Source organism: Monodon monoceros, unplaced genomic scaffold (genome assembly GCF_005190385.1).
Source record: "Monodon monoceros isolate NGI ecotype Baffin Bay Population unplaced genomic scaffold, NGI_Narwhal_1 Super_Scaffold_14, whole genome shotgun sequence".
In the NCBI taxonomy this organism is placed as follows: Eukaryota; Metazoa; Chordata; class Mammalia; order Artiodactyla; family Monodontidae; genus Monodon; species Monodon monoceros.
This window is the reverse complement of record NW_021703770.1, coordinates 70,368,941-70,384,415: the sequence shown is the minus strand read 5'-3', so window position 1 is coordinate 70,384,415 and position 15,475 is coordinate 70,368,941. Positions and strand designations below refer to the sequence as shown.

The window sequence follows — 15,475 nt, the reverse complement described above, 5'->3', positions numbered from 1 at the left end:
GTAGGTTCTCGGGCCTCTCGATGTGTCGGAGGTGATGGGGGACTAAGTGACCGTGAGGGCGGATGATCAGCAGTGAGCTGGGGGCTCCCGGCCGTTAGGCAGGGAACTGTCTGGAGAGCGGAGCAGGTGGGCGGGAGCGGCAGAGCAGGCGCACGCCTCGCCCCGCCCCCGCCCCCGCCCCGTTACCATGGGGAGCGGGTCACCTGACCGAGCGCGGAGACGGAAGGCGTGGGGGGAAGGCGCGGGCGGCAGGCGGGGACGCGCGGCGTCCTTCTCTCTCTGGGTCTCGGAAGTCTGAGCCAGTGACCGGCGGCGGCTGCAGCGTGTGCGTGCCTGCGGCCTCGGTGAGCAGCCCTGGGCGGGGAACTGGGGGACTCTCACACGGGGGCGCGGGCGTGGGGCCCCGGGCAGCTGGGCGGAGGGCGTCTCGCGCCGCCTTCCCCTCTGTGGGTTCCGCTCCGCGCCCTTCCCGGTGCCCGGCCGGGCCCGGGGCGAAAGTTTGCGCGAGCGGTGCCCTCCGAGAGCCCACGACCCTGTGGGTTTCGGGGTTCCGTCCGGGGGTGGAGGGCGAGCCTGGGGCCCGGCCGGGGGCGACGCCCGCCGCCCCCAGTCCCCGTCCGCCTCGACCCTTTTTGTTCGTGTCGGGTGAGCTACCCGGGGCCGGTGAGGGGAGAGCCGCCGGCTGCGGGCCGTCCCGGTGCCGCGTCCCCGGGCTGGGCTGCGTCGCCTTCCTCGGTGGCCGCTTGGGAACGTTGGGACGTGGATGGAGGAAGGAGGTGTTCGTTGCGCGGGCGAAGCCTTGCCTTTCGGGAGGGGGAGGGGGAGAGGTGTTCGCGGGGCGCTGGCTTCTGGAGAAGTTGGAGGAAAGGGAGAAGTGCCCCCAGCAGGGTGCGCTCAGCAGGAATCCTCCCTCGAGGGTCGCGATTCTCAGCTTTCGTTTCAGGATTCCCTTGTAATACGGGGCAGGCGGAGGCATGTAGATGTGGATAAAGTTTTCCCTTTTTACCAAAATGGATTAATTTAAGCAGGGAGTCTCCTAAGGTGCTAATTTTTAACGGGAGATTTCTAGGTTTATCTGGCCTGTGTATATTATCTGCACAGCCGTTCACGGTTATTTTTAATATTATGTACCTCTCTTAGGAAGTATGTTTGGTTTACGAATCTCACAACATCCAGTTGTTTCAAAGAAGAAACAGTTGATTAAGAAGGAAAGTTACAGGGGAACCCAGCCGCAGCCTGGTTAGCTTTATCGCCAGTATATTACAAATGGTGAAATAAAATGTGTCCATTCTTTTAAGTTTTTCTCTTTGAGGCTGAGGGCAAACGGTAAAAATGTGTTTGTTTGTTTTTTCATTTTCTCTGTTACCACCTTCGTTCTACGAACTTCTGTTCTTTGAACGGTGTGTAAATATTATAGATCAGATAGTTTGTGCTGCAGAATAAAAATAAGGATATGGAATGTCTTTTTTTTTTTTTTTACATCTTTATTGGAGTATAATTGCTTTACAATGGTGTTGGAATGTCTTTTAATAGGTTCAGGAAAGAGTCATTCTATTATAATTCACATTTAATTTTGGCACCATTAATTTTTAGTTACGTTTGGGCATTATAAGAAAGGATATGAGAATCGTGACTGAAAGAGGAAGCATTTACTAATAGTTGGCGGTTGAGTCTACTATTCAGTAAACAGTTCCTTTAATTGAGCATGACTCAACTGTTTTTTCTTTCCTGTTTTTTTGTCGGATTTAGGTACTTCTTTAGGTAGTAAATGCCGTAAGTTTCTAAAAAGAAAGATTCCCCCCCCCAAAAAAAACAACTGTTACATCTAGTCACAGTTATATTCACATTTATTCATTTCTTTCCAAGTGCTGCCAAGAGTTTTTGCACATTTATTTAGTTTTTGAGGAGGTAAGCAGTTACAGGGCTCAACATTTAAGCAAAAAAAGGGTATACAGTGTAAAATTTCCTTCCTTCAAGGTTCTCTAGCCAACCGTATTCTCTTCCTGTAGGAGCCAACTGTTCGGCATTTTTTAGGTATCGTTCCAGGGATATTTTATACCTGTACAAACCTATAAATATATTTTCCCCCCTTCTGTTGTTTTTCTTTTTTTTTTATTGTGGTAAAGTACCCGTAAATTTTACCATCTTAACCATTGTTAAGTGTACAGTTCAGAGATATTAAATACACTGACATTGGTGTGCAGCCATCACCACCGTCCATCCCCTTGAGTCTTTTCATCTTAACACTGGAAGTCTCTGCGCATTAAACAGTAACGCCCCATTCTCTCCTCCCCCCAGCCCCTGGCAACCATCGCTGTACTTTGTGTCTTTATGATTTTGATACTGCAAGTACCTCATGTAAAGTGGGATCACGTATTTGTCTTGCTTGTGTTTGGTTTATTTCGCTTCGTGTGATGTCCTCAAGGTTCATCCATATTGTATCAATAGTACATTGCAGAGTTTCTTTCCATTTTTAAGGTAGGATAAAGTTCCGTTGTGTGTGTGTGTGCGTGCGCATATATATGTGTTGACATTTTGTTTATCCATTCATCTGTCGATAGACACTTTGGTTGCTTCCACGTTTGAGCTGTTGCGAGTAATGCTGCTGTGAATGTAGGTATACAGATACCTCTTCAGATCCAGATTTCGGTTCTTTTGGGTGTATACTCAGAAATGGAATTGCTGGATCATACAGCGTTCTATTTTTAATTATGGGGGGAACTGCCATACTGTGTTTTATAGCACCTGTACCATTTTCCATTCCCGCCAACAGTGAATAAGGGGTCTAATTTCTCCACATCCTCGCCAACACTTGTTTTCTTTTTTTGATAGTTGTTACTCTAGTGGCTGTGAGGTGGGATCTCATAGTTTTGATTTGCATTTCCGTAATGATTAGTGATGTTGAGCACCCTTTCATGTGCCTCTTGGCTGTTCCTCTATATTTTTTGGAGAAATGTCTATTCATGTTCTTTGCCGATTTTGTTTTTTTTGTTTTAGGAGTTCTCTAAATATTCTGGATGTTAATCCCTTATCAGACATGACTTGCAAATATTTTCTCGCATTCAGTGGGTTGCCTTTTTACGCTCTTGATAGTGTCCTTTGATGCACAAATTTTTTAAAATTTTCATTAAGTCCAACATGTATTTTTTCTTTTGTGACGTGTGCCTTTGGTGTCATATCGAAGAAACCGTTGCCAAATCCAATGTCAGGAATGTTTTGTCCTGTGTTTTCTTCTAAGAGTTTTATTGTTTTAGGTCTTACCTTTAGATCCTGGATCCATTTTGAGTTAACTTTTGTATATATTGTGTTAGGTAAGGGTCCACCTTCATTCTTTTGCATGTGGATATCCAATTTTCCCAGCACCATTTGTTGAAAAGACTGTCTTTTCCATTGAATGGTCTTGGCACCCTTGTCAAAAATCATTTGACCATTATACGAGGGTTTATTTTAGGCTGTCTGTTCTATTCCATTGGTCTATGTTTGTCTTTATGCTAATACTATACCATTTTGATTGGTTTAAAAAAATTTTTTTTTAATTTTTAGCTGTGTTGGGTCTTTGTTGCTGCACGTGGGCTTTCTCTAGTTGCAGCGAGCCGGGGCTACTCTTCGTTGTGGTGCGCAGGCTTCTCAGTGCGGTGGCTTCTCGTTGCAGAGCATGGGCTCTAGGCGTGCGGGCTTCAGTAGTTACCATTTTGAATACTCCAGCTTTATAGTAAATTTTGAAATCAGGAAGTGTGAGTTCTCCAGTTTTGTTTCTAAGATTGTTTTCAATTTCTTTCAGCAGTGTTTTGTGGTTTTCATTGTACAAGTTTTTTACCTTCTTGATTAGATTCGTTAAGTAGTTTATTCTTTTTGATGCTATTGTAAATGGATTTGGTTTTTTGTTTTTTCAGATTGCTTGTTATTTACGTATAAAAATGCAGCTGATTTTTGTGCATTGACTGTATCCTGTTACATTGCTGAATTTGTTTTTTAGTTTTAATGCTTTTTTGTGGAGTCTTTAAGGTTTTTTAAACCTAAACATATAAGGTCATATCTGAAAACAGAGATAATTTTACTTCTTTTCCCGTTTGGATGCCTTTTATTTCTTTTTCTTGCTCTGGCTAGAACTTGCAGTACTGTGTTGAAGAGTAGTGTTGAAAGTGGGCATGCTTGCCTTGTTCCTGACCTTAGTGGAAAAATATTCAGTCTTTCACCATTGAGTATGATGTTTGCTGTGGGTTTTGCGTATATGGCTTTTATTATGTGGAAGTTGTTTTCTTCTACTCCTATTCTGTTGTGTGTTTTTATCATAAAGCGGTGTTGAATTTTGTCAAATGCTTTTCCTACATCAATTCAGATGATCTTGTGTTTTTTGCACTTCATTTTGTTGATATGTATTACTTTGAACAATTTTCATATGTTGAACCATCTTCGTATTCCAGAAATAAATCCCATTTGTTAAGAGGTGTCTAATCCTTTTAACATGCTGTTGAATTCTGTTTGCTAGTATTTTGTTGAGGATTGCATCAGTGTTCATAAGGGGTGTTGGTCTATAGTTTGCTTTCTTGTGTCTTTGTCTGGCTTTGGTATCAGGGTAATGCTGTCCTCATAGAATGAAAGTGTCCCCTTTTCAATTTTTTTGCAAAATTTTGAGAACAATTGGTATTCTTTAAGTGTTTAGTAGAGTTCACCAATGAAGCTATCAGGCTCAGGGCTTTTCCTTGTTGAGACATTTTTGATTACTGATTCAGTCTCTTTATTAGTTTTGGGTCTATTTAGATTTTGTTTCTTTCTGAGTTAGTCTTGATAGGTTTTGTGTTTCTAGGAATGTGTGCCTTTCATCTAGTTTATCCAATTTTTTAGTGTACAGTTGTTTATAGTGCTCTCTTGTAGAGAGACTTAATGTTTTATTTCTGTAGAAACTCTGCTAGTATTTCCACTTTCATTTTAACATGTTGAGTTTTCTCTTTTTATTTCCTAGTCCATTTAGCTAAAGGTTTGTCGATTTTGTTGATCTTTTTAAAGAACTAAATTTAGTTTTCATTGATTTTTCTTTATTTTTTCTCTTCTCTTTATCTCTGTTACTTCCTTACTTATGCTAGCTTTGGGTTTAGTTTGTGTTTCTTTTTCTGGTTCCTTAAGTTCCCCATTCCTTTTAACACAAATTGGAGCATACTTTATATACTGCACTAAATAATGCTTTGTTTTTTCCAGTTAATGTGATAATATTTTCAACCTCGTTTACTATTTTGTGTATCTAGTACTTCCTCCTTTGTTTAAAGAATTTTGCTATTACAGTTGGTGCTTCAGTGAATAAAATGTTACCTTTGTTGCTTTTTGTATGTAGGTACGTTTATAGACTAAAACCTGAAGTGGTATTGCTGGGTTGGAGGGTATCTGCATGTACGATTTTAGTAGATATTGCAAACTCACTCTTTGTGGAAATTATACTACTTTACACTTTTACCAGTAATGTATGAGTGTTTCTCAAAGCCTCATTATCGGAGAGTGTTTTTCAGCTTTGGATTTTTGCCAGTTCAATAGGTGGGAAATGGAATCTTATGGGTAAAAAGAAGTTATACTTAGAGTAGACTTCATATGACCATATTTCTCAATTGCTTATCATCATAGTCTCCTGGGATATTTATTAAAAGAATAATTCCTACGTCCTTCCATGAAATCTGTGTCAGCTTGGTAAAGTATTTTTAACTAGTGCCCAAATAATTCTGATCTGATGGTGAGCCAAGTTTGAGAAACACTGCCATGAAGACTGTTTAGGACTTTATCACAGTGTGTTGCTTGACACCATATGTGAATCGTCTGGAATGCTTATGAATCCACAGTGTACTAGAAAACATGATCATTACTATTTATCATCTGGGTCCAGTGAATATTTTTTATAATTTAGGTCATTTTATGAATAACTTGCAGAAATGAAAATAAAGGCACAGGGAAACACGGTTTTACTAGAAACAGAATTTTAATAACAATTTGAACATAAGAAACCAAAAATTTTGTTCTAAGTTTTCCTGGTTTTGAAGGTATATATAGCTGAAACAGGCAACATCTTTGAGTGCAGCTAATTGCTCATCAACTGTCATCCATACAGTTGGGAGATACCCTTTTTATAAATATTGTTCCAGATTTCAGTTACATCTCTAATATATCTTAGCTTATCATTACTTTTAGGTTTTTTTCATGCACTTGGTTGTCAAAACACAATACTGGATTTTAGATTTCATATCCATCTCTAATAGGTTCTAACGTTACTGTTCAGTAATTTTTGTACTTGCGTTGTCAAAATGCGGTATTTTTGCAAACTTTCATGGCTCATGATTTTGCAGGGATGACCATCTAACTTACATTTGCAAAGAATTTTCATTTATACTTTTATAAATACCAATTAGAATAGTCAGTGCAACAGATTTTTAAAAATTTCTCTACGTTGCTATTTTCATCTGGTCACCTTTGTTTAACTACCTGCCTTCATTTGGCTACTTACAAACCAAATCCAGTAAGTTTTGCTGTATAGATATAAAAGAGGAAAGAAGATGGTAAATATCCTTTTAAACAGGATCTAGGGACTTGTTTCAAAATATTGCATGATAAAGTGCTTTCTTCAGAATGACTAACTGAAAAATTGTATTTTTTAAATTAAGTATAGGCATATTGTTTACTCATTGATCTTTAAGTTTGAGGAATTTCAATTAGGATATCTTCATCTGAAAACTCATAGTCTGAGGTTTGCTTTTGATCAATTCCCTCATTATCATAAAAGTCTAGAGTACAGCTGTTTGTTTCTTTGTATTCATTTCTGATTTGTCTAATGTCTTTCTCCAGTTTATTCTCTGTGCCATCATGGGTGAAAAATGAAAAATCCCACATTTTCTACTGTGTTCAAAGAATACAGTTTAGAAAAAAGGCTACAAAGATGGTGTCTCCAGACTTCATACGTTTTTGGAAGAGGACGCAGTACTTTGGGCAACACATACTGAAGGATGACATAATGTATTCCTAGAATGAATAAGAATGATTCTACTTTTTGTTCCTATTGTCATTTTAGTTTTTTCTTTAGCATACTTGGGAATAACGGATAAATAATGATTAAGTAATTCCTAGATACAGTAGCAGAACTGTTTCAAGATATGGGAAAAATAAGTTCACTAAGATTCCGTAACGCATCTTAGATTTATAAAGGAGTCCAGTTGAACCCTTGTGATATTTGTAAGGTGGGGTGATTTTACTCTATTTAAAGATTTTTTTTTCCATTTCATCCCTCCCTCCCTTTCTTTTGTCTAAGAAAGAATAAAAGTCGTGAAATAGAACTTCTGAAAAAAGAAACTCAGAATTTAAAATTGTGTCCATTGGACGCTGATGGTATACAAAGGGTTAAAGGGCAGATTTCTGGACTCTACTCTTTTAGTTTCTGGGGCCAGGACTCAAGAATCTGTTATTAACAAGATTTCCAGGTTATCCTTATGGACTTGAAGACGCGATGTTTTAGGACCTTAAGAAGGTTTTTACTTTACTACCATATGGAAGTACTTTAGATTACTTCTCTGATAGAGCATTTCAATTGTTTCCTGTGCTGTGAGGTGATAATCTCACTGTGGTTTTGATTTGCATTTCCGTGATGATGTTGAACACCATTGCATGTATCTGTTGACCATCTGTATGTCTTCTTTGGGAAAATGTCTGTTCGGATCCTCTGCCCTTTTTTTAATTGTGTTTTTTATTTTATTTTTTTCGTTGTGGAGTTATATGAGTTCGTTTTTTAGCTTGGCTGTTAATCCTTATCAGATGCATGATTTGCAAATATTTTCTACCATTTGGTAGGTTGCCTTTTCAATTTATTGTTTCCTTTGCTGTACAGAACCTTTTTAGTTTGATGTACCACTTGTTTATTTTTCTTCTGTTGCCTTTGCTTTTGGTGTTAAATCAAAATAGTCATCACCAAGACTAATGTCAAGTGGCTCATTGCCAATGATTCCTTCTAGAAATTTTATGGTTTCAGGTCTTATGTTCAAGTTTTAATACATTTTGAGTTGATATTTGTGTATGGTGTAAGATAGGGGTCAGATTTCATTCTTTTCCATGTGGTTGTCCAGTTTTCCCATTTACTGAAGAGAATGTACTTTTCCCATTGTATATTTTTGACACCTTTCTCACAAATTAATTGACCATACATGCGTGGGTTTGTTTTGGGGCTCTTTATTCTCTTCTGTTGGTCTATGTGTGTGTTTTTATGCAGTATCATACTGTTTCAGTTACTATAGCTCTGTAATATAGTTCGAAGTGAAAGTGTGATGCTTCTAGCTTTGTTTTTTCCCTCAAGTTTGCTTTGACTATTGGGGTTTTCTATGATTGCATACAAATTTTAGGGTCGTTTATTTTCTTTCTTTTAAAAATGCCATTGGAACTTTGACAGAGATTGCATTAACTCTTTAGATTACTTTGGATAGTATGGACATTTTAACAATATTCCTCCATCCCAGGAGCATGGAATATCTTTCCATTTATTTGTGTTGTCTTTCATTTCTTTCATCAGTGTGCTGTAGTTTCAGTGTACAGGTCTTTCACCTCCTTATTTAAATTTATTTCTCTGATGCAGTTGTAAATGGGATTGTTTTCTTAATTTCTGTTTCTGGTAGTTAATTGCTAGTGTATAGGAAGGCAACAGATTTTTGTGTATCGGTTTTGTATCTTCCACCTTTACTGAATTTATTAGTTCTAACAGTTTTTTGGTGATTCTTTCAGCTTTTCTACGTATTAGTAACATTTTACCTGCAAATACAGTTTTACTTATTCCTTTCCAATTTGGGTGCCTTTTATTTCTTTTTCTTGCCTAGTTGCTCTGGCTGGGACTTCCAGAGTATGTTGAATAAAAGTGGCAAGGTGGGCATCCTTGTGACTACATTTTTACATCCCCCACCCCCGTTTATACTTTTGATGTCACAGTTTACATCCGTTTATCTGTGTTTCCCTTAACAAATGGTTGTAGTTGTGTTTTGTTTTGTCTTTTAACCTTTATTCCAGCTTTGTGATTAATCCACCATGTTTACAGCTTTAGGTTACTCTGAATTTTTTAATATATTTACTTTTACCATTGGGATTGATACTTTATGTTTTCCTGTTACTAATTAGCACCTTTTTGTTTCACCTTAAATCCCTATAAAATTTCTTATAAGGCTGGTCTAGTGGTGATGAACTCTGTTAGCTTTTGCTTGTCTGAGAAACTCTTTACCTTGCCTTCAAATCTGAAGGACAGCTTTTCTGAGTGGAGTATTTTTTTTAAAGATTTAATTTATGTTTGGCTGTGTTGGGTCTTTGTTGCGGTACGCAGGCTTCTCCTTGCGGTGGCTTCTCTTGTTGCGGAGCACAGGCTCTAGGCGCGTGGGCTTCAGTAGTTGTGGCATGTGGGCTCAGTGGTTGTGGCTCGCGAGCTCTAGAGCGCAGGCTCGCTAGTTGTGGTGCGTGGGCTTAGTTCCTCCGCGGGATATGGGACCTTGCCGGACCGGGGCTCAAACCCATGTTCCCTGCATTGGCAGGTGGATTCTTAACCACTGTGCCACCAGGGAAGTCCCCTGAGTGGAGTGTTCTTGGCGGCAGTTTTTTCTTTCAGCGCTTTGAGTTATATCCTGCCACTTCCTTCTGGCCTGTCTGCTCAGAGTCTCTTGGGAGTTTTCTTGTACATAACAAGTTGTTTTTCTCCTGTCACTTTTTAAGATTCTCTCCTCGTTTTGATATTTTAATTATAATATATATTGGTGTGGGTATCTTCATCTCTTTTTTGGAACTCCCTGAACTTCCTGGATCTAGATGTCTGTTTCCTTCCCAGAATTAGGGAAATCTTCAGCCATTGTTTCTTCTTTCTTATGTGAAGGAAACTTCCTTCACGTAAGTTTTCTGCTTCTTTCTCTCCTTTCCTTCAGAGAACCTTACGATGCAAATGTTGGTTAGCATGTTGTCTCATACCTCTCTTAAGCTATCTTCAGTCTTTTTTCTTTTTGCTGCTCTGATCAGATGAGTTACACTGCCCTGTCTTCTGCTTTGTTTCTTCCTTTCTTCAGATTCATTTCTTCCTTTTTTCTGCTTTGTCTAGTCTGCTGTTGAACTCCTCTGTTGTGTTTTTTAGTTGTTATCGTATTTTTTAGCCTTATGATTTCTACTTGGCGCCTTATATTTTCAGTATCTTCTGAAATTCTTACTTTGTTCATCCATCGTTCTTTCGAGCTTGGTGAGCATCTTTATGACTGTAATTTAAACTGTTTATCAGGTAAATCACTTTCATTAAGGTCTTTTTTTACAGAGCTTTTATCTTGTTCTTTCGTTTGGGTCATATTCTTCTGTTTCTTCGTTTTCCTTGACTCTCTTTGTTTAGATAAAACAGCCACCTCTCCTAGTCTTAAACGACTGGCCTCACAGATGAGCCTTCTCGTTCGACCCTGCACTACTAGCTCTTGGTTGTATCTCATAACCTTGCAGCTTTCCCAGCAGCCTGCTTTATTGCTTTTGGCTCCCAGTAGTTGAGGGTGTGTCAGGTCTGTCACTGGCCCAACGGGGAGGATCGCGGTCAGCACCTAGATTCGGGCCGTTGGGAAGCCACGCTCTCAGGCAGCAGTTTTAAAAGTGTGCGAAGTTACCTGTTTCAGAGGAAGATTGGGAAATAGGCATTTCTGTCTGCTCCCTCTGCACTGAGCCCTGGTAAGACTGCCAGTTGACTGTGGCTTGTTTGCTACAGTCCTGTTGAACTGGTGAATACAAGCCCCGCTGGCCACCGGGGCCAGGCTAGCCAGGGATGTCCCCTGTGGGCGGCAGACGTGTACACTGGCACTAGGTCCTTGCTCAGAGACGCTGGCTGCCTCGGGTGGACAGAGAGAGGGAGAGTGCACAGATGACCTGCTGGCCCTCCCAGTTTCTGGAGAGAATTACAGCCCTTGGGTGTGTGTTTAATTACAAGCCTGCTTGCTCTACAGGCCCCGGCTTTGAAGATAAGGTAATCGACCTCTTTTACAGGGAGTCTGGGGTGCAGTTCAGTCTGCTGTCTTTACACTGTGCCCTGGAGGAGAACCTGTTAAGAACTGTTTTCTCGGTAGGCCAGCTGGTGGGGCACCAACTTGTATGGGTTCCACAGTTAGACCCTCACTGGGCCGCACCTTTGGGCCGACAGAGCCAGATGATGGCGCCGTTGTCCTCTCCACAGATGCAGCGTACTGTTGGCTTGGTGGTGGTGGAGGGGACTCAGGTAGGGTCTTCCTCACACCTGAAGCTGCCTTCGGGGTGAGCATATCATACAGGTCCAGCCCCTTCCATGCAGCTGTCAGTAGGAGCGCTGTCATCCTGGGGGACCTGTGAATGTACGCCCTGCTGGCAGCCGGAGCCAGGCGATCAGGGGTTGTCCCCTGGGCGGCAGCTACAAAAACCGGAGCACCAGACGTGTTGCACCGTATTTTTTTTTTTTTTTTTTTTTTTTAAGATCAGTGGTTCTGCAGTCCTGAATTTTCATCATCCCAAGGTTTTTTTAAAAACAACTCAGACTAAACAAGCTGACAAACATTGTTTTACCTTGAACGATCACACCATTTTTAAAAGGGGAGGCCAGTTGTAGTGGGTGGTTTGAGAGAAGGAATGAGTCAGTCGCTCAGAAAATGATGAGTGGTGCCATTTAGGTGACATTAACGGGACATCTTCACTAGCATGTTTCCTACTTTGTTGATCAGAGCATTGCTGCTAGAAAGCAAGTTAACTAGGTGTTCCAAAATATCATATACAGTGTCTGAATTTCAGAGTTCTTTGGTCTGTGCAGATATTTAAGGACCAAGGAAGTTACCCTGACATTGCCCTGAGGAGGTAGAGGGTCAGATGGAAAACTTGATACTGAGGCAGAATTAGTCAAATTCTTTTTGTCTTCAGTTGCTCTGGAAGAACCCTGAAACTGTTCGAAGCACTGAGAAATCTCTTAGTAGTAATTGATTTGGGGGCTTATCTTCTAAAGGCCTGCACCACGGCGTGCAGAGGCGTTCAGTGAGGTGTGAGATGCAGGGAGGTTGCCGGAAGCATAGAGTGGGCCAAGCCTGGGTTTAGGAGTCAATGAAGGGCACCAGTTCTTTTCAGGAATTAGACCAATGAAACAAAGTTGTTACTTTGTCAGGAATGTTGTGAGCAGACCATTAGAGTAGATGGCAAAGGTGTGGTGCCTACTGATCTCAGGAGCAGCGAGAGCTGTAAGCTCTCCCTTCTCACTGATTGCTCCGTCGGCTGAAGGGAAGGCCTGCAAAGAGATTTTGTCTTTAGTTGGTACAGTCATAGTGTTTGATAGAGTTTTAAGTGAGAGTAAAATGGGAATTCTCACACTGATGTAATGGAATTATTTTCAGAGTTCTCTCAAATCTCATTATTGATCATTCTGAAATTCCAAACATAATTGAAAGGATTTCAAGAGGAGCCTTGTGGTTCTTCAAAAAGGGCTAAGTTTTTTAAAAAATATTTATTTATTTATTTGTTTGCACTGGGTCTTAGTTGTGGCAGGCAGGCTCCCCAGTTGCGGCTCATGGGCTCCTTAGCTGTGGCACACGGTCTTCCCAGTTGTGGCATGTGAACTCTTAGTTGTGGCATGCATGTGGGATCTAGTTCCCCGACCAGGGATTGAACCCGGGCCTCCTGCATAGGGAGCGTGGAGTCTCATCCACTGCGCCACCAGGGAAGTCCCCAGGGCTAAGTATTTTTGACACTTAGCTTTAGGTCAAAGGTTTAAATATACCATACAAGTGAGTTAATGGAGTCCTTCAAGAAAAATAATACAAACATTTATTATTTTCCTGGAACGCTTTTAACAGTGTTGTTCGAAGTAGTAGGTTTGTTGGGAGTTCCCTGGTGGCTTAGTGGTTAGGATCCCAGGCTTTCATGGCCCTGGCCTGGATTTAATTCCTGTTCTGGGAACTGAGATCCCATAAGCTGCTTGATGTGGCAAAAACAAAACAAAGCAAAAAAACCCAAAAAACAAAAAAACCAAACCCAACAAAGTAGTAGACTTGCAAGGTGAGACCATTAGAACTTTCCAGTAAAAGTTTTAACCATATCTTATTTACTGTAATTTTGATACTATTGGCTAAAATATTTGATAAACATTTGTTTCCTGTCAGGATAAGGTATTGTGTTAGATAAATAAAAAATTAAATGTGGGCCTTGATCTCAAGTAGCAGAGTTAAACATAAACTAGCTGTAATGAAAGTCAGAGTGAAACTGCTGAACTGAGAGGCACAAATAATGTCAGACTGAAGTCATCAAAGGTGACCTCACAGAAGTCACCTTGACTAAGATTTTGATAGAAAAGTCCCGGGAGAATATTCCAGGAAGAAGACAAAGCTTTTATAAAGATGTGGAGACACAGAAACACTTGACCTGGGTAGGAAATGGCAAGTCATTTGTGGCTGGAACGTTGTAATGTTTGGAAAGAAACTGGATGAAATGAGACCAAGAAATAGTTTGAAGTAAAAACATTGAGGAATCCTTTGTATTTTAGAAGAATGGTGAGATTTAATTAAGGTCAACATACTTAAAATGAACAAACTAAATTTTTAAAAAAGTATAAGTTGGGGTGATATTTGATACTTTTAAAAAAATTCTGGAAAGCCCATTTCTTTTCTTGGCCTGAGTGTGTTGGGTATGAGTGACCTCAGAGTTGTTGAGACAACTTCAGTTAATATTAGTTTGAAGAAAAGCTTCTGTGGGGAAAAAAATTGAGAAAACTACTCAGTGAGTTTTGAAATGAGCCACTCATCCATTTCATTTTTCATGAGGAAAAATGGGATCTTGTAGGTGACCAGTGGCAGAACCAAAAATGGAAATAGCACCTGGATTACTGGTCAACATTAGTTACAGTGAATTTAAAATGATTGTGTTTATGATGTCGATAAAATGGTTGAAAGTTTAAATAAAATGTGTTTAAGGAGAAAGCTTCTAGGGAAGTGATCTTTTGAGACACAAAAGGTACTTCATTTTGTTTCCCCGGATTAATAGTTAAGCCATGTTTGATTGTGCTTTCTCAAGAATTTGCATTTTATCCACAAACTTAGGCCCCGTTTTCCTCTTCGAAACTGTGTCAGGCTACTGCTATTCAGCATTTTATTGGAGGTTCTACCCCAGGGCAATTAGGCAAGAAAAAGTAATAACATGGGCAGAGGGTTTAAATAGACATTTCTCCAAAGAAGATATAAAGTAGCTACTAGGCACATGAAAGATGCTCAACGTTATTAGTCATTAGGGAAATTCAGATCAAAACTACGATGAGACGCTGCTTCACGTGCAGTAGGGGTGCTGTAATAAAGCAGACGATAGCGGGTGTGCACTGTGCCGTCTTACGTAAGGGCCTTGAGCCTTCACAGGCTTTATGTGTGCGGGCGTGGGCAGCGGAGCCCTGAGAACCAGTGCCCCGCAGATGCCGAGGGACAACCGCACTGGCCAAGATAGAAACTGGAACCCTCTCATGCGCCGGTGGGAATGTAAAGTGGTGCAGTCACTTCAGAAACCAGTTCAGTTCCTCAAAAAGTTAAAGAGGATGCCCATATAACCTGGCAGTTTTACTCTTAGCTGTATACCAAGACAGTTAAGCATTATATGTTTACACACAAATTTGGATATAAATGCTCATTAGCATTATTAGCAGCATCGCTCATAAGTCAGAAAGTGTAAAGCCACCCAAAATGTCATCGACTGCTACCCAGAAGTGTCATATCCATACAATGGAATATTGTTCAGCCATGAAAAAGGAGTGAAGTACTGGTACCTGCTACAGCATGAATGGACTTCGGAAGCATTATACTAAGTGAAAGAAACTAGACACAAAAGGCCACATGTCCTGTGATTCCAAGTTAAATGTCCAGAACAGGCAAATCGAGAGGCAGAAAGTAGATTCATACTTGCTGGGCGCTGGAGGGACGGGAGAATGGGTGCGCATGGGGTTTCTTTCTGGGGTGATGGAAATGTTATAATATTAGATGATAGGGACGGTTGCACAACTCAGAATGTACTAAAAACTGTCGAATTGTATACTTTAAAAGAGTGAATTCTGTGGTATGTGAAGTGTATCAATTTAAAAAACTGTCATTTAGTATCCAACTAGGAGACAGAAACCATATAGTAATTTGAGCAGTGAAAGTTTAGTGTACAGAATTTTTAACGATACCATGATTGAAGAAACAGGGATTGGCCAGTCAGAAGTAAAGAGAACTTTAAAGAATACAGGAAGAGCACATTTCTTAAGCGTCTGCTCACCCCAGGGCTGAGATAGTGCCCCGGGATGAGCTGTCCTCTTCCTGTATCGGGATCCAGGCTTTGCTGGACAGAGTGCAGCCATCACTCGATGGACGGTGAAGTTGCTGAGATACCAAACTTCCTGGATCAGTCTCCCTTTGGGGTGCTGCACCTTGGAACTCGCTGCACGCCACAGGAAGGGGGTGCTAGGGAAAGCTACTCATGAGGGATGCCTTGCTGG

At 40.7% G+C, this 15,475-nt stretch overlaps 1 protein-coding gene across 2 annotated transcripts in view; it reads left to right on the top strand.

Moving 5' to 3' along the window:
• The first annotated feature begins 226 nt into the window (after positions 1–226).
• Positions 227–15,475, top strand: part of SDCBP (syndecan binding protein) — a 32,510-nt gene continuing 17,261 nt past the window's right edge. For both annotated transcript variants that reach the window (XM_029222472.1, XM_029222471.1), the window contains exon 1: positions 227–344. The gene's annotated coding sequence lies outside the window, so the exon portion shown is untranslated. The remainder of the gene's footprint in view (positions 345–15,475) is intronic.